Source organism: Macaca mulatta, chromosome 2, assembly GCF_049350105.2.
Source record: "Macaca mulatta isolate MMU2019108-1 chromosome 2, T2T-MMU8v2.0, whole genome shotgun sequence".
Taxonomy (NCBI): Eukaryota; Metazoa; Chordata; class Mammalia; order Primates; family Cercopithecidae; genus Macaca; species Macaca mulatta.
This window is the reverse complement of record NC_133407.1, coordinates 93,264,050-93,282,927: the sequence shown is the minus strand read 5'-3', so window position 1 is coordinate 93,282,927 and position 18,878 is coordinate 93,264,050. Positions and strand designations below refer to the sequence as shown.

Here is an 18,878-nt window from a genome sequence, read left to right as displayed (position 1 = left end):
TGCTTGATAATCCAGCTCATATTACTTGCTTTACTCCTCCCATTTTGTAACACATTCCGATTCTCCTCTCTAGATTACCTCTATGTCACCACCTCAACACATCCCTTAACTTCAGTTTTTACCTTGATTACATTTCTAATTACTCATCCTGCCTAGGCACCACAGTACCTAGCCTGTCTGCTCCTTCAAGGAGGTGGATCAGATGGCCCACTGGCAATTCATGGCAATGAAATTCCACTGCCAGCTGAACCTGCTCACCCATGCACCTTTTCATTTCCAACCTGGAGAGAACTAAAACAAAGCCCCTGCCCAAGCTTCAACTGTATTTTTATGAATAGTCAGCTTTTATTTCAGAAATAGCTCTAAAATATAAAAGTAATGCTGAGGAGATTTCTTGATACTACTTCTATAATTGGCCTATAAGAAACATCCCTTAACAACTACCCAAAACAGGAGTGGGGTCCGGGTGTGGTGGGTCACACCTGTAACCCCAACACTTTGGGACGCCAAGGCAGGCAGATCACCTGAGGTCAGGAGTTTGAGATCAGCCTGGCCAATATGGTGAAACCGCATCTCTACTAAAAATACAAAAATTAGTTGGGCGTGGTGGCACATGCCTGTAATCCCATCTACTTGGGAGGCTGAGGCAGGAGAATCACTTGAACCCAGGAGGCAGAGGTTGCAGTGAGCCGAGATCGCACCACTGCACTCCAGCCTGGGCGACACAGCAAGATGCCCTCTCAAAAACAAAAAACACGCAAACAACAACAACCACAAAAAAATGGAAGTGGGATTGCCCCACCGTCTTTTACATATTCATTCCAAGTCAACACATTCAAAGTTGAACTCAATGATGCACCCACAAACATACACTCTTCCCTGTTCTCGCTCACTAAATGGTGCCGCCTTCTTTCACATGGCCTAGAACAGACCCAAGAGTCCTTCTACAGTGTTCCATATTGCTCATTCCCAATAGACGATCACCATATTCCATTAATTCTGCCCCTGACATCTCCCCCATATCTACCTATTTTCCTCGTCTCAAGACACCATCATGTCCTTACTAGATGACTATACAAGCCTCCTGACCACACCCTGCCTTCTATTTCCATCCCTCCTCCCACTTCACTTTGCTGTAATTATATAACTAAGGTGATCTTTCACCCTAATAATAAACACTAATGTCTATGTCATTCCTGTTCATAACATTCCCATTGCTCCCTATTATCCTTAGAATAAATACCACACCCCTTAGCAGGATATGCAGACATTATGATTTGGGCTTTGCTTTTCTCTCCATCTTCATTTTTCCCCACTCCTCTCCTCTCACTGCACAACATATTCTGAGTGGGTCACTTTCTCACCTTCAGAATTCTGCACATTGTTCTCACTTCCTAGAATATTCTTCCTGCTCTGCCATCTCTTTACCTGGCCAACACTGTTCATTATTCAGAATCTGGTTGAGCACTACTTCTTCCAAGAACCTCTTCTGAACCATCCCCATGCACCTCCAGACCAGGCTGAATGTCTTTCCTGTGTGTTCTTATTGCATCCTCCACTCAAAACTATTGCAACACTACATCGTAATTGTCCATAAAACCAGGAATTACCTATAATCCTAATTACCTCTAGCCTCTAATAGACTCAGGACAATTTCTTGCCCTCTGTTTCGTCCCTGGTACTTGATAGAGTGTCTGCATCCAATAAGTACTCAATAAACACAAGTTAATTGACAAATGGATGCTGACATTTACCTCATAGAGATTGCTTGCAATGGTCATCTTAATCCGACCTCTCTTGTTTAAGAGAAGTTGGACAGGATCACACTGAGTCATTTGCTCAAACCATAGCATCTTGCTGCAAGTAGACTAATATATTTAGTCCTCAGAAAAATCATCAGTGTTTTCTATTCATGTCCATAAAAAACACTCCTCTTTGAGATGAGTCTAAGTTCAACATAGTGGCATTGCCTGGACTAGATGTTCTGGAGAACGTTCTTAGTTGCATAATCCTGGCAGAATGTTCTGAATTATTCCCAGTTACTCATAAATCAGAAGAACAGATGGTGCAATATTTTTTTACTGCTCTAAAATGTGTCCAGCCTGGAGAAATTCAGGAAAGCACTGAGTCAAAAAGCAACCTGGTTCTGCTGTGAAATGTTTTCACTAAACTGTCCAGCTTTATATGATAGGCTACTTAATCATACAACTCAGGAATATGTCTCCTAAAATACCACAAAATACAGCATTACTGCTCATTTTTGGCAGTCCCTGGGTGTAATACATCACCAACTCATTCTCTAGCTCTGAAAGGTTGAAGATCAGTAACTAAATCATGTAAGTGCTTATCAAGTAATTATGTTATTAAAATGACATACATCAGTCAGTGCATACCTTGTCTTTGTCTTTGGATTCTTTGTCTTCTCCATTTTATTAGTCAAAACACTATTTTCAGCACTGTTCTCAGGAATTAAGAAAGCTATATTTAAATAACGTTAATAGCTAGTGACATAAACCTGCACGAAGAAATCAGAGAAGTCTAAGGCTACACCTCCTCACACTTAGCAGGAAAAATAGACCGTGGCAGACTGAACTGAACTTGAAATTCTAAGCCTTTTGTTATAGAACCACAACCTTTATACTTTCTAAATCATTTTCTCCATCACTGTAACTTTTTACTCTAATTGTTCATAATGATGATTAAAATTTGTCAAGAACAGTCACAAGAGTACAAAATACATTTATGGAACCAAATAAAAGCTAATGTAATTTTTATCATTAATAGGAATTTTTGAAGGGAATTTTTGTTCTTTCAAGTTTAATTCAGAAATATTTAAAATTCTAATTTTTGACTGAATTTGAGTTTGAGTAGGTTGGAAGTTTGTTTAAAAGAACCAAGATGACTAAGAAAATTATTTTCAAAAAGTAATTTAGATTGTCCAACTGTGGTGACAACTTGCAAATTAGCTTAAGGGGAATTCAGTGTGTTTGTGTGGTGAGGGTTATAACACTGACTCAGAAGTCTGACCTTAAGGGAAAAAGGACCCTGCATAATTCGGAAAACCATTTATTGACCATTCAAACCAACTCAAACATCTAGGCACTTTTAAAGACAGCCACTGATTTCTGACCTCTGTAAAAAATAAACAAAATGATGCACACTTTAGAAGACATTTTGTTAGTTTTTTTTTTTTTTAAAGAAGAATCCCATCTTGCTTCAGTAGTATTTCAAAGATGATCTACTAGCCCATGGATAGAGTTATTTCCAGGAAAGATGAGGATCCCAGATGAAAGAACATCCAATTTGTTCAAGAGGAAGCCATTAGAACTTCTTTGGTAAGTACAATTTCAGTGTAGGGGATAGTAAGAAAGTAGTTGGGAGAAGGTCAAGAATAAAGTCAGAGGTGAGGAAGTAAATCAAATATCTGATGGGTTTGGAATAGATTGAAGGGAAGGCTTTTAGTTGAAGAATGAAGAAAATTTAATGGATTTTTGGGGAGGATATTTAATAAGAATAAAAAAGAATTAAGGTTCAGAGATAAAGAAGAATTTCAGAAGAAAGCTATGGGAAAAAAACATCATAGGAAGAATCTTATTCGGCCTCCAGTTTTAAAAGAGAGAAAAATGGGGATGTGAAGGCACAAATATGAGAAACATAGAAAAGAAGGTGGCATGAAGGAATACAGAAAAACAGGGAGGAGAAGGACAGAGAGAGACCATTCTGGAGAACATGGACAATAATGTCTTAATAAGCACCAGGGAAAACACAGAATAAAAACTAAAGTTCCAAGAGTGAGTTGAAGGAAGTTGTAAAAGGTCTTGGATAATATAAAAAATAAAAAACTAGAATCGGGGTGTACTCTTGCACAAGATTACAACAAGATTTACAAAAGCAAAGAGTACATAAAGATACATCTCCCCACAAAGGGCAAAGCAAGATGAAAACGGGAGGATGTAATAATGACAATCCAAAGATAGGAGTGGGTAAAGTCAAAAGACAAGAGAATTTCAGCAAGTAAAAGTGGAATTCATTATGTTGTGGGCAGAGGTGAGACATTAGGGAAATGAGAAGGCACACTCCAGCCAGACAGAATCAAAGATTAGGTTTCCCGAAACACAAACACAGTTGTTGAGTTTAATTTATCCTGGGTAAAGTTATTTCAAAACAATAAGGAATTTATGACTTTGTAGGATTTCTTTCTGATAACTTAAAACAACCTGAAACATAAGACATGGTTGGCCAATATTCCTGTGTGCTGCTTCCCATGATGATGTTTAATTTCATCTTGTTTTTCCAACAAATCCACCATATACATCCAGCATAAATGAAGTTGACATGCAACTTTCTTCCTCACTGCCTTAAACATCTACTCAGCTTTCTGACTTTCTTCCACCTGCTTCAGTTTTAAGGTTTCCTTCAAGGATTTTATAAATTTTGCACAATTTAACATCTGAATGTAAAGTGACGGAGGAATGTCTTGGACTTTTTCTTAATAACTGCATAGCTCAACTAAATTTTATAAAAAACTTTTGAGAGTCTGCCACTTCCTTTTATCATTTTCAGAGGATGTTGAAATCAAATTAAAAGACATTTTATCACAGTACTGGGACTTCACAAGTGGAATGGTGAAAAGAATATGATCTTTGCCCAGATTGATCTGAATTCATATCCCAGATCGGTGATGCTGGACAAGTTTTTTGTCCTCTCAGAGCATTAGTTTCATCATCTACAAATTTGGGGTAATACACTAGAGTCCTCTGTAGTAACAGCTATAACTTATTTTTTAGAATAGGCTTCAGTATTCAAAGTCTAATATTAATATTATTGATAATGTATACGAGGTCTCTTTTTATGTTAAATTTAGTCTTCCATTTCTTTATTCTCATAAGTTTTCTAATAATTAATCACAAATATATTATCAATTATTTTGTCTCCATATCTTATGAATTGAAAATATTAGGAATGATTAAATATTTAACATATTTGTTTGCCTATTTTGATGGCACAGATTTCCAATCTGTTTAGCAATGTAATTTATATTTGTATAAAATGTAAAAATATGTACACATATAATGTGTGTCATATACAATAATATATATACTATTTAACTACTTTCTCACATATTACTAGTAGGTTAAAATGTTATTTAAACTTTTTTTTTTTGAGACGGAGTCTTGCTTTGTTGCCCAGGCTGGAGTGCAGTGGTGTCATCTTGGCTCACTGCAAGCTCCGCCTCCCAGGTTCAAGCCATTCTCCTGCCTTAGCCTCCCGAGTAGCTGGGACTACAGGCGCCCACCACGACACCCGGCTAATTTTTTGTATTTTTTAGTAGAGATGGGGTTTCACCATGTTAGCCAGGATGGTCTCAATCCCCTGACCTCATGATCCGCCCACCTCAGCCTCCCAAAGTGCTAGGATTACAGGCATGAGCCACCACGCCCGGCCTATTTAAACATTTTTACTTTAAGTTTCAAGTGAATTTGTGTTCACGAAAAAAACAAAAGCAAAGACTTCAGATTCTTCTGAAAAGGAATAATGCTCTCCTCAGCAGTCTGTTTAAAGGTCACATGAGTTTACATGTGTCAGGGCCCACTAAAGAAGCACAGAGCAGATGACTAATGAACGTCTCCTTTTTTCTTTCTCCTTTCCTGTTCTCTACCTGTCCAAATATTACACACTGTTCTCTAGGCCCCCTTGTCCTAACCCATGCTGACAAGTATCTTATGTTACTCACATGGCCAACTGCATCTTGAGTATCTTAGACACTCGATCTGGTTGTGTTGACCCAGTCCTACTTAGACACTGGCCTCACGAGTTCTCCACCTCTCACCTCCAAGAACACCCACCTTCATGACACCAGTCCATTCCTGATATGGCTCTACCTTATACGTCAACAGAGCTTATACCTGTTCTGAATGTCTGCTGTAATCACAAATGCCTGTCCTTCTACCCATGACCCTGGACCTTCCAAGTCTGGTTTTCACTTTCATCATGAGCTTGAATTCCTGTAATCCTCCTGGGTTTAGTTTTTAAGTATGTCAGCCTCCTTCTGTCTTCCTTTGCCTTCCTGCCAAGTCTGGGCCCCCTGGATGGTCATCCAGTAAAGTACTAGCCACAAATATAGAATCTTTCACCCATGCATCTCTGCTATTCCTTCCATGCCAAGTTCCAGACCACTGTGGCCCTTCCATGGCTTCTTCCTGTGCTGCCAAGTGTTGCAAACTCAGTGATTTCGAGACCTAGAGACTGCATTTTTCAAGGAACCATGTACAATCACTCTTCACTTACAGGTCTGTCTTTAAGCAATAGTCTTAGAGTAGATTAAAAAAATCATTCAAGATCCCTTTTTAAATGCAGATTTCTGGGCCCTGCCCTCAATTATTCTGATTGGATCCTTCTAGAGTGAAACCCAGGAATGTATAATTTAACAGCCAAATCTGGCTCACTGCCTGTTTTTTTTTTGTTTGTTTTCGAGACAGAGTTTCACTGTGTCGCCCAGGCTGGAGTGCAGTGGCTCCATCTCGGCTCACTGCAAGCTCCGCCTCACCGGTTCCTGCCATTCTCCTGCCTCAGCCTCCTGAGTAGCTGGGACTACAGGCACCCGCCACCACGCCTGGCTAATTTTTTGTATTTTTAGTAGAGACGGGGTTTCACCATGTTAGCCAGGATGGTCTTGATCCCCTGACCTTGTGATCCGCCCGCCTCAGCCTCCCAAAGTTCTGGGATTACAGGCGTGAGCCACCACGCCCGGCCCACTGCCTGTTTTTGTACTGTCTTTGAGCTAGAAATGGTTTTACATTTTAAGTGCTTTGGAAAAAATCAAAAGAACATTTCAAGACGTATGAATATTCAAATGTTCTAACATTAGTAATTTTTTAACATTAATAAAGTTTTATTGGAATACAGCCTCACTTATTTGTTTACATATTACCTTGTAGCTGTTTTTATGCTACAACAGCTAAGTTGAGCAGTTGCAACATAGACCACACGGCCCACAAAGTCTAAAATACCTGCATTTACTGTCTGGCACTTTACAGAAAAAGTTTGCTGATTCCTGACTTGAAAGACCCTGTTGCAGTATCAGAGACCTTATTTTGAGAAATCCTTATAAAACAAGGTTCACTGAAAGTCCATGCTACTGAGAGGTGACAGTGTGCTAGCAACCCTCACTCTCAGTGCCTCCTCGGCCTCCTGCCTCAGCGTCCACCCTGGTGGCGCTTGAGGAGCCCTTCCGCCTGCCAGGGCACTGTGGGAGCGCCTCTCTGGACTGGCTGAGGCCGGAGCCTCCTCCCTCTGCTTGCAGGGAGGTGTAGAGGGAGAGGCGCAGCGGGAACCAGGGCTGCGCTGGCGGCAGGTGTGAGTTCCGGCAGACGCTGCGCGGGCACGGGGACCCCGCACACCGAGCGGCCGTTGGCACCGCCGGCCCAGGGCAGTGAGGGGCTCAGCACCCGGGCCAGCAGCTGCAGAGGCTGGGCCGGGTCCCCCAGCACTGCCCGCCCCTGGCAGGGCACTCAAATTCTCAACGGGCCTTAGCTGCCTCCCCGCAGGGCAGGGCTGGGGACCTGCAGTCCGCCATGTCTGAGCTCCTCCCCCTGCTGTGGGCTCCCTCCCGACCTGAGCCTCCCTGACGGGCACCCCCCCACCCCCCGGCTCTGTGGCACCCAGTCCTGTCAACAGCCCAAGGGCTGAGGAGTTCAGATGCAGCTCAGGACTGGCAGGCAGCTCCTCCTGCAGCCCTGTGCAGGATCCACTGGGTGAAGCCAGCTGGGCTCCTGAACTGGATGGGGACTTGGAGAACTTTTATATCTAACTGGAGGATCGTATATGCACCAATCAGCACTCTGTGTCTAGCTCAGGGTTTGGGAATACACCAATTGGTACTCTGTACCTAGCTAACCTAGTAGGGACTTCTAGGACTAGTACTCTGTGACACTGTGTCTAGCTCAAGGATTGTAAATGCACCAATAGCACTCTGTGTCTTGCTCAGGGTTCCTAAATACACCAATCAGCACTCTGTATCTAGCTAATCTAGTGGAGACTTGGAGGTCTAGCACTCTGTGACTCTGTGTCTAGCTCAAGGATTGTAAATGCACCAATCAGCTCTCTATAAAGTGGACCAATCAGCGCTCTGTAAAATGGACCAATCAGCAGAATGTGGGTGGGACCAGATAAGGCAATGAAAGCAGGCTGCCTGAGCCAGCAGTGGCAACCTGCTCAGGTCCCCTTGCACACTGTGGAAGTGTTGTTCTTTTGCTCTTTGCAATAAATCTTGCTGCTGCTCACTTTTGGTCCACGCTGCCTTTATGAGCTGTAACACTCACTGCAAAGGTCTACAGCTTCACTCCTGAAGCCAGCAAGACCATGAACCCACCGGGAAGAATGAACAACTCCAGACGCACTGCCTTTAAGAGCTGTAACACTCACCACGAACGTCTGCAGCTTCACTCCTGACAGCGAGACCACAAACCCACCAGAAGGAAGACGTTCTAGACACATCCGAACGTCTGAAGGAACAAACTCTGGACACACCATCTTTAAGAACTATAACACTGACCGCGAGGGTCCGCGGCTTCATTCTTGAAGTCAGTGAGACCAAGAACCCACCAATTCCGGACACACTACCTCCACTTGTTTTCTTTCTTAATGATGCCCAAACTCCCTACATTTGCTATTTCAAGTCTTCTTCACGCTCCTCAGTCTCCTCTCCTCCCTGGACTTCCTCACTCTCAGCAATGTCTCACCTTTTGCTTCACAAAGAACATACAACCTGTTCAGCAAAAGCTTCTTCAAAAAAAGCTTATTCAAATTACTTCCCTTGTTTCCTTTACTCCTGTGTAAAACCAAAAGTATTCATAAAATTGTAAGGCCTCGTGTTATCTTTAGTCTCTGATGGACTTACGTTCAAATCCAAACTCAGCTGTTACTTCGTTGTGACATAAAGCAAGGCCTCACCTCTGGTTTTATCAGATACAAAATGTGGCTGACAACGCCCAGCTCAGTGAGTTGTTGTGGAGGGGAAGTGAAACAACATGAGTTTGGCACTGAGTAGGCACTTGATAAATTCCTTCTTCATTTCGTCTGACTCCAAAATACTAACAGATCATACTTACTGAAAACCTATTATATATCAGATATGTTATACCCATGACTTCATTAAATTCTGACAGAAACACTGAGATAGAAGCTAAATCATACTGTCTCCCCAACTTTGCTTCATCAATTTTCTACCTTTCCCTTTCAAGTGTCACCTCCAATGACTTTATTCCTCTACACATACAGTTATTCATATAAATATGCTCCGGTCTTCTCTCAACCTTACGACAACCTCATATTAAGGTTTTCTATCACCTTCTCTGCAGCAATAGAAAAGAAATCCCACTCACGCCTTAACTCCTTGCAATCTAGTGTCTGTTGTTTTAATCAATCTACTAAAATGCCTGTCTCCATTTGGGAACAAATGGCTCTCAAGATTATCAATAATTATTAGCTGTCACAATCAATGGCATTTTCTTGGTCTTTATTCTGCTTTAGAGCAAACAGTCTAACCTTTGAAGATTATACAACCATGAAAACAAAACTCTCTTTAACTGCCATAACAACTCCCTCTGATGGTTTCCTTCACTTTTCTGACCACTTCTTGTCAGTCATTTCCTCTGACTTTTAACCTTCTTTCTCATCCTTTTCTCTTGTGCTTTATACTCTTCTCTCCCCTCCACTGTTTTATCTGCTAGGACCCTGGCTGCAACTACCTAGCTTATGCAAATCGAAATAAGCTGTGTCTAGACCTAACATTTCTTTAAATTTTTTGTATCCTTTTTTTCTTTTTCAATCATGGACTAAACGTCTATCCATATTTCAAACTTAATCAAGGAGAAACCAAAGCTCCCTTAAAATTAAGTATTTGTCCTGATTTCCCTATTTTGTCATTGATGCCATTATTCACTGAGATTTAAAATTATAGGATCTTTTTTTATCTTATTCTTTCTTACTTTGCCCTCAGCAGCTGCCATATATTTACCTCTAAAGGTATTTCTCCTCTTTCCCTGTCCTCATTCCCTCACTTCCTAATCAATATTCGGTCTATAACAGTTATAATTTTGCTCCCAATTTCTTCAATGAAACTGCTCCTGCAGTTTCCTCCATATTGCAAAAGCCCACAGACCCATTTCAGGTATCCTTTTACTCTATTCCGTCCGTAATATTTGAAACTGCTTCTCTCTCTCTTCTGGAAAGGCTACTCTGGGTTTTCTGTTCCCTCCATACACATTTCGCCTATGTAATCTCTTATCATTGGGTATTTCCTTGTCTTATAGAACTGAACATACACTTGACTGGGAGCTCCTTGAGATTATGTGTCAGCCTTATACATAGTAAGCACTAAGTAAATACCTGTTGAATTAACTAAATACTTTGAGCAAATTAGCAAAAGGATTCAAAACACAAGTGAACTGTTCTAAAATTTATCTTATGCCTGGAATTTTCCCCTTTCTGTCCTTCATTCTTCTTTCCTGTACTCTCCCTTCCAAAAAAAAATATCTTTTGAGACTACAGTATAATAACCAAATATCCAATATGATACCCCATGGCCTTCCACATCCTTTGTGCTTTGATTTCCCACCTCCTACTGTTGGAATATTTCATTCTTTAAGGTCCGCTTTCTCCAAAATACCTTTCCTAATCCAACATGAATAAATAACCTTCAACATTTTAATCCATATAGTACTGCTCATACTACTTGGATGAGCCATATTCTTTCAATTCTATTATATTAGTGATTGACTTTATGGAGTGACCTAGTTCGCAAACTCCATGAGAGCAAGAACTATGCATTTCTCATCTCATATTTCACCTCATAATGTGTTTTCAATAAACACTCAGTGAATTAGTAGTAGTTTTGTAAATTTTGAAACATCATATTTCCTGCTGCCTCAATGCCTACAGTCTATGAGCACAGTGCCCAGGCAGCCAGGTGCACCAGTGTGATAAGGCTGGCCCCTGCCCTAAGTTCTGCTTGTTGCCGTCCTCTGATTTTAACCTAGTGACATTCAAATGCACCAATGAAATCCCCTCCTGCTTTTTGCCTGTGTACCCCACACTGATCCCTGATCAAGGCACTTGCTCTCTTGGTCTCTCTGATCCTTGCTTGCTTGGTTGAGCTGGCTGCCTTAGTACTTCTCCTTCCCTCCCGCCATCCTCCCACCATGTGACCCTGTTTCTGTAGGAACTCTGAATACAATAAACTTCGTTTTCCTTCACCTCCCTTTTGTGCTCTCTCGTGGCCATACCTGACTGACCATCTAATGAAAGAACACAAAACAATAGTTACTTCGCTGTATCATATGTATTGAAATACTTGCTTTCAATTATCTCCCATCTTAAAAACTCTCCCTTGATTCCTGTGTTCTACTTCAGCTTTGACCCTGTCCCTTTCTTCCCCTTCCTAACATATCTGCCTGAAAGGGTTGTCCATGGTGCAATCTCCCCTGTCTGACCTCCAACTCTCTTCTTAACCCACTTCAAACTGACTCGCATATTGTTCCTCTAGCCAAACTGCTTTCGCTGAAATCAATCACAATTTCTTTGTTGCTAAACACAACAAAGGACCTTTATTGGTCCTTGACTTCCTTGACATTTCTGTTGAAAGATGGTTCTAAATCTGTCGTGAGTCCAGAACTCATCTGAGCTCACATTTACATGTCCGGTTCTTTACATGTAAATGTAAGACATCCTCATCTGGGTATCATACTCAGTAGAGTGCTCCACAAATACTTACTGAATAAAGAACACTCCCCAAATCTGTTCTTCGTTCTGATCTAAACCAGTTTTTCTTACCCTATTTTAACCTATACCCTATTTTTAATAAACATGTAAAGTCTTATGCTTCCCCCAGCACCAACTACATTCTGAAAGAGCTGCCCATGCTTTATCCAGAGGCTACTGCAGGCTGAGAATGACTTACCCTCTGCATATCCCCACTGGGGTCTGACCAAGGAGATTCTGTGGAACATTAGTTTGTGATGTTCAAATCATTGAAACAATGGTATTTTTGCATTTTTCAAATATGACATTATACTATTACAGTAGATAGGCTCACAGACTTTCTGAAACAACAAACGGAAACCTGGAGATCCTGACACGCTGTTCATAAGGGTCACCCTTTCCTTGTACTGCTCGCCCCCCCAGCTGGCAATCGCACTGCCAGAAGCAGAAAGAAACTCTAAAATTGTGTGACTTTATGTTATAAAGCCTTTAAACATTTTTGACCCTCTAGGTATAGAGTGGGCATTAATAAACACTTTGAGCAAATTAGAGAAAGGATTCAAAACACCAGTGAATTGTTCTAAAATTTACCTTATGCCTGGAATTTTCCCCTTTCTGTCCTTCATTCCTCTTTCCACTACTCTCCCTTCCAAAAAAAAAAAAATTAGAAGAAATTTATTTTTAATTTTAGAAGGGAAGGTAGAGGAATGAAGGACAGAAAGGGGAAAGTTTCTTTTTAATTTTTTTTTTTTTTTCTGTTTTCATTGCATTGATGATGGATGATGCTGTCCTTGTAGGCAGCTGGACTTTTTTTTTTTTTTTTCTTTTTTGAGACGGAGGCTCATTCTGTCCCCCAGGCTGGAGTGCAGTGGCATGATCTCAGCTCACTGCAAGTTCCGCCTCACGAGTTCACGCCATTCTCCTGCCTCAGCCTCCCGAGCAGCTGGGACTACAGGTGCCTGCCACTACGCCCGGCTAATTGTGTGTGTGTGTGTGTGTGTGTGTGTGTGTGTGTCTTTTTTTTTTTTTTTTAATAGAGACGGGGTTTCACCGTGTTAGCCAGGATGGTCTTGATCTCCTCACCTTGTGATCCGCCCGCCTTGGCCTCCCAAACTGCTGGGATTACAGTCATGAGACACTGCACCCGGCTTTTTTTTTTTTTTTTTTTTTTTTTTTTTTTTTGCCAGAAAAGTAGTTGTCTAGTTTTGAATTTTCTGTGAGGAAATAGAAGTGACTTTCTCTTTGGCCATGCCTAGTAGCCCCCATATTTTTTTTAAACCAAGTTGTTTCAGAGGAGTCATCCAAGCAGGCTTGACAGGAAAGGGCTCTGCTGTGTGCTTAAGGAGCCATATTTCCAGAGCTGACTTACCCAGCAGATGAAAGAAATCCTGAATTTCTGCGCGACCTGTGGCCAAATTTCAAACTTTCTGCACAGCAAGGCTGGAGGAGCACAATTTTTCTTGTGCTCACATCTTCATTTCACTGAGTCCTGCTGGCTTCTACCTTTGAACTATTAAGGTACTAAATGATTCCGCTGGATGAAGTACTTTACCCTTCAGTTTATAAAAGAAATTGGAAATAGCTATGTTTTATTTTTCATAGCACACTTTTGTCACTGTGCCCATGTCTTTTCACCCCTAATGATCTAGCATATATTTGTTAAGAGAGCTTGTTCTTCTGACAAAAGAAAATATATATTATTAAATCTGTTCTTGTAACTGTCTTAGTGAGAGAGAAAAATTATAATCTTTCATATTGGTTTCAGAGCACTTTATAAGGAGTCTGTAAACATCAAAAGGCATTTATTTTTAGCCTCCAATTGATTCTTGAAGGACATACTCATTAGAGCAATGACAATGTAGGCAATTTTGGATGGCTGGCAGATTTGACATCCTCTCCTAAAAGAGCTACACTGGCTGACAATCAAGTTCAAGGCTCCAAGAACCATATAACATCAGCTGTTTAAGCCAAAAAGCAGAAGTAAAGACCTGAGTAATTTAAAAGGAAACCTATGCAGAAAATACACCTGAGTGCAGACAAATGAATCTGAAGGCTTTCTAAACCTGGGGTTTCAAAAGGTTTTATAAAATGTTTCTTCTCAGTTTTCACTCCATGCCTCAAACTTAAAACAAATCATATATGTTGAGCTATTACAGTTGATTCTTCTCTTTTCAATTTTTTTAAAAGAGTACATAGAAACCGAACTGATAAATGCCCTACTACCTAATCACATGATTTAATGTGTATTGTCACAGTCTAAACCTTTGTGATATTAAGCCTGAAGAAGGCTTGGTTTCCATTCTTCAGGGTCTCTGGCCTGTCTTTCCCTTTATAGGCATCGGCATTCTATTATCATTTAAATAATATCAACTTTGTTTATTTAATATGTAAATATAGGATATAGTTTTCTATATAGTATACAATGAAATTATTGTACATACTGAAAGGGAGACTCAAATTCATTTCTAGCATTCTATTAATAGGTAAGTCTCCTTTATTTCTTTTCTCATTCTTAGCTTCACCCCTCCCTCCATCCTTAATTTTCTATTTAAAGCTATCCTTTAATTATGTGGTTGTGGCCCCATATACACTAACATGTTCTAAGATTTTTTTCCTGTGGCACCTTGAATTCAGTCATCGGGGGGTAGCAAAAGAGTAATGACATTTTCTGTAATGCCTGTTGATGGAGACACTGTCCCCTGAATCCTCCTTGACATCCCACTGAAGAATATTTTTTCAAAACTAAATGCCTCAAAAGCCAAGAGACTGGTATGTTTTTCCCCAAAGTAAAATGTGCAATGGGATTATTTCAATTGCTACATCATCCTCATTTCTACTAAGTAAAGTAAGAACTATCACAGAGAAGGGTTTTGGAGGTGTGTTAAGCATGGCACTGGGTTTAGACATGCAAGCTTAGTTTTAGAAGCTGGGGCAAAACCATATTGCTCCCTATTATGTTTTAATGAGGAGAGAAAGGGGGACGCAGGGATAGAAGAAAGCAGCTAGGGAAGGGTGACGCAGGAATAGAAGAAAGCAGCTAGGGAAGCTGGGTGGAACATGAAGGAAGCATCAAAGAGAGGAACCTCCAATTTTAGCAAATGGAAAAGGTACTTTGCAGACCAGAATGTTTAATAGGAATGTTTAAGTGGCTTGATGTGGGATATGCAAAGCTCATCCTCTCCACTTCCCACTCAGTAAAGTCCACATTGCCCACTCACTCTTCTGTGAAAGGAGATTCCATTAGAGAACTTCAGTGAAGACCTGACATCCGTGATTCTGGATTGGCCTTGGGCAATCACGGAAATAGGGTATGCATGTGCAGGAGACTGCAGGAACAGCTGACTTCTACATTACCCAAAGGAAGTCAATGCTATGAGAGTGAGAGAGACCTGAATTTAATCCCACAGAGGCATATGTTGCCTGTGTAACCAGCACCTGGTAACTGAATCCTTCTTATTCTGCATTTTTTCCACCAGAAAACAAGGGTAACAATAGATGGCTTTGAGGTTGTTGTAACCATTAGGGCTGTATAAAATGCTCACTATATGGAAGTCATCCTCTAGATGACTTTTTTCCACTTTTGTTTTAGCTGTTAAAAGCCTTGAGCCAAGTCTATGACTCAAAAAAATGTTAAAAATGTAAAAAAATATGGTCTTCATATTTGTGTTGTTCTTTTCCCTCCTAAGTCTCAAACCAATTTATATTTTCTCTATTCTTAATTATCTGGACATTATTTATATCTACTGTATTGTATTATAACACGTACCAAAATGCTTGTAAAAGGTGGTGCTACAAAATAGATTTTTTTCTGTTTACTATGCTCCCAGTTTCCCCATTCTGAATTTTAAGACATGATGGGAGTTGGCACATTTTTCTCCCTTTTGGATGCTGCTGCTGCCATGCTGAGGGTTGTCTGACGAATAACTGGAATGGTCTGGGCATTGATCAATATCTGCTTTATCCCCTTTGTCATCTAAAGTTGGCTCTCATCTGGGGTTAGGAGTGACATCAGTGTGTGTTGGTTTTGTCTTCTTTGTCATTATGTCATCACCAGCTAAGCTAACTAGACCGACCATCATATTCGTGCCAAAAAGTATATCCCAGTATGTCTGCCCAGCCCATAGAAGGCAAGACAAGAAACAAGCAAAGGACATATAACATTCTCTTTTGACACCTGAGGAAAGCAAAGTGCAAAGATGCTGGTAATGAGTCCAGAGGCATCAATATAAAGCTGGAGTGAAAACCAGGCCAAATACTTTCCTGCATCCTGAACCCTAGAGAATGCAGATTGATTAGTCAAGCAATCTGTTATTGCCTGCTGGTATGTCAAAGCATGGGCATGTCCTGCCTAAGACAATAAAAGAACACCTTTTAGGTAATAGCTTCTACTGGCAGGGCTTAAGCAGGGACCAGGACCTCCACCCAGAGAGGAACGGTGCTTCATGAGCCTTCTCTCCACTTTTGGGTTCTATTAGTAGGCCCTGAAAGCATTGAAACCTCAATAGCATCACTGTAATGGAAAAGCGGCTCCAAGTTTCTGACATGAAGCACAATAAAGTTTTAATTTTACTAGAAGAAAAACAGAACTTTAAAGTCAATCTCAGATGCTTAGAGTCTTTACAAATGTGTCACTCATTTCCTTTCCTCTGATAAGTTTTAAAGATATTTCGAGGTATCTCTGTGGATCATCTTTGTGGATCTATATTTCTAAACTTTCCAGGAATGATTTTTGTTGATTTGTTTTTATTTTTGTATTGGCTTAGCAAAAAGTAAAGTGTGTAACATATCAGTTGTTATACTTGAGAATATGAAGTTCACAAGCAAAATGTGTGAGATGGTTTCCTTTGTCCCAATGGGTAATTGAAAATAATTAGCTCTCCAGCTCCCCAAAATGCAGGTGCTTAATGTTTATACCTACGCTGAGAGAAAGAGGATTTCTCTTCTCTCAGGGTAGGTACAAACATTATTCTTGTTAGTAGATTGCTATACTAACAAGAGTTTCAGAACAGCTAATCCTTGATAAGTGGAGCAAGCAGGAACCTTCGCTAATTTTAGGGCCTAATTACCTATTTCTTAACCTATTTCTCTGTCTTCACAGAGATCTTTCATAACTGCAACAAAACAAAGTACCTCTAGTTTTACCAAAAGTGCTTAAAGGAAACATAGAAGAGAACTTTTGCAAAAGGCTTACAAGATTGACTAGACATGAAACTAGCAAGCAAAAGACAAAGCATTATTTCCCAGGTACTAATTTGTATTAACAACAAAACAACCACGACACTCCTAAATAATAAACTTTTTCTTTCACGAACTAAAACACAAAAAAAGGAACAACCTTAACTTAACAACAATCTTAATTTATATAAAAGAATTAAGTCAATAGCCTGAGAAAAAAAAATTGCATAATGTGTATAATTGATTACATCCCCTAGACAAACCCTCTTTTATACTGCACTTCTCTATCAGTCTAAGATTACAGGCAATAACCTCAGTGACAATGTGCAGGTCATCTAGAGCATCATACCCATGTAGACAACACAACAACCCAATTCACTTTTGCAGGAAGAACCACACTTTGATTCATGAAGAAGTGCAGCAATTTTGTTCTCCTTCCTGTCTCCTATCCCCTCAGGTTTTAATAATCTCTTTTGTTGCAATTGTTACAAATTATCGGTAACAAAAACTTTGCAACTTCAACACCAATACAAACCAATATGCCACTGCCACCGTCTTGGCAGGCTGCCATGCATGCTATTTTAAAGTTAGGCATTAGGAGGCAGCAAATGGCTCGAAAACACAAGCAAAGATAAATGTAGGAAGTTGGCAGAGACCTGCAGCTGCAAAAGCTTAGAAAACAGACTTCATTTTAAATACAAACTTCCAGGAATTTATATTCGATGTGAGGAATAGTTAGAAGGGAGAGGGTTTGGCCCTCGCAGAGACCTTTGTGAAATAATCTGAATCCTATTCCCCATTTCAGCATCTCTATAAATACTGACTGTTATTTTAAGGGTTAAACAACATAGGACTTGGTTTTAATTAATCTTGTTTTTTTCTTGTCTCCAGAAACAAGGATCTCATGTTTGCCTACATGAAATTCTCAGGATCTGCTAGCAGTGCCAGCCCTAATGCAAATACTGTTCAAGCTATCTCAGAGACGTCAGAACGTCTGCCCCATATTGCTTCATTCTAAGGCATTTATTTATTTAAAATATGCACTGTAGTTACTCAGAAATGCCAATGCTGAATTTATGTTTTAAAAAATACTTGTGGCATGTACTCTAATCCAAGGTATCATGTCTTCAGGTAGCATAAGTCTGTCTTATTTTTAGGAGGCTAAAAATGAACTTTTCACTTTCCCAAATGAGAAAAATGTCTCTAATGAAAGCTTTGTTATTTTAATTACAATGTTTGATTAAAAGAAATGTCACTTAAACTGCATTAAAAATGCAGTTTAATAATGTCAGAAAAATTCTTGCCTCTCTCTGGATATTCATTTTAAAGAAATAAGCTCACATAATTTATAGAATTTCATTTCAGGCATAAATAGAAAGGTCCTTAGAAAACATTATTACTATGAATTAAAACTATAAATGTGTGAGGAAGATTGTGTGGTAAATAAAACAAGAAAACTTAGCATCTCCAAAGACAGCTCCCTGCAATATTTGCATTGTTTCTTAAACTGCTGTACTAAGAATGCATATATTATATGGCACAAACACTTAGTTTTTACAGAATGTACTGGGTAAATTTAGCAATAGTGAATAACACATTCATTATCACAACAGTAATTGTGTGATAAACAGTTAAATCAAACCAAAGGTAATCCACACCAAATAATGCAAATGTTGCACAAAACCCATTTTCCTTCAAGGCATGCATGATGATTTCAAACTCCTCCAGTAATCAAATTTCAGCTTTATTACAATTAACTAGTAATTGAAAAATAAATCACACATTACTTACTACTTTTCAGATGTGTATGCCATCCTTCCAAATTCAAAAGAGTGAAGAAGAATCACAGCCATGAGGAAATCTAGCAGGCAAAAGAAGGGAAAATAGGAAGTATTAGTTGTCTAAAAATTAGCATCTTCAGGTTTTCTTGAGGTACTTCCCAT

At 39.9% G+C, this 18,878-nt stretch overlaps 1 protein-coding gene across 2 annotated transcripts in view; it reads right to left on the bottom strand.

Moving 5' to 3' along the window:
* Nucleotides 1-18,878, bottom strand: part of LOC114676301 (uncharacterized) — a 778,104-nt gene that overhangs the window by 562,642 nt on the left and 196,584 nt on the right. For both annotated transcript variants that reach the window (XM_077991694.1, XM_077991695.1), the window contains exon 4: nucleotides 18,727-18,796. The gene's annotated coding sequence lies outside the window, so the exon portion shown is untranslated. The remainder of the gene's footprint in view (nucleotides 1-18,726; nucleotides 18,797-18,878) is intronic.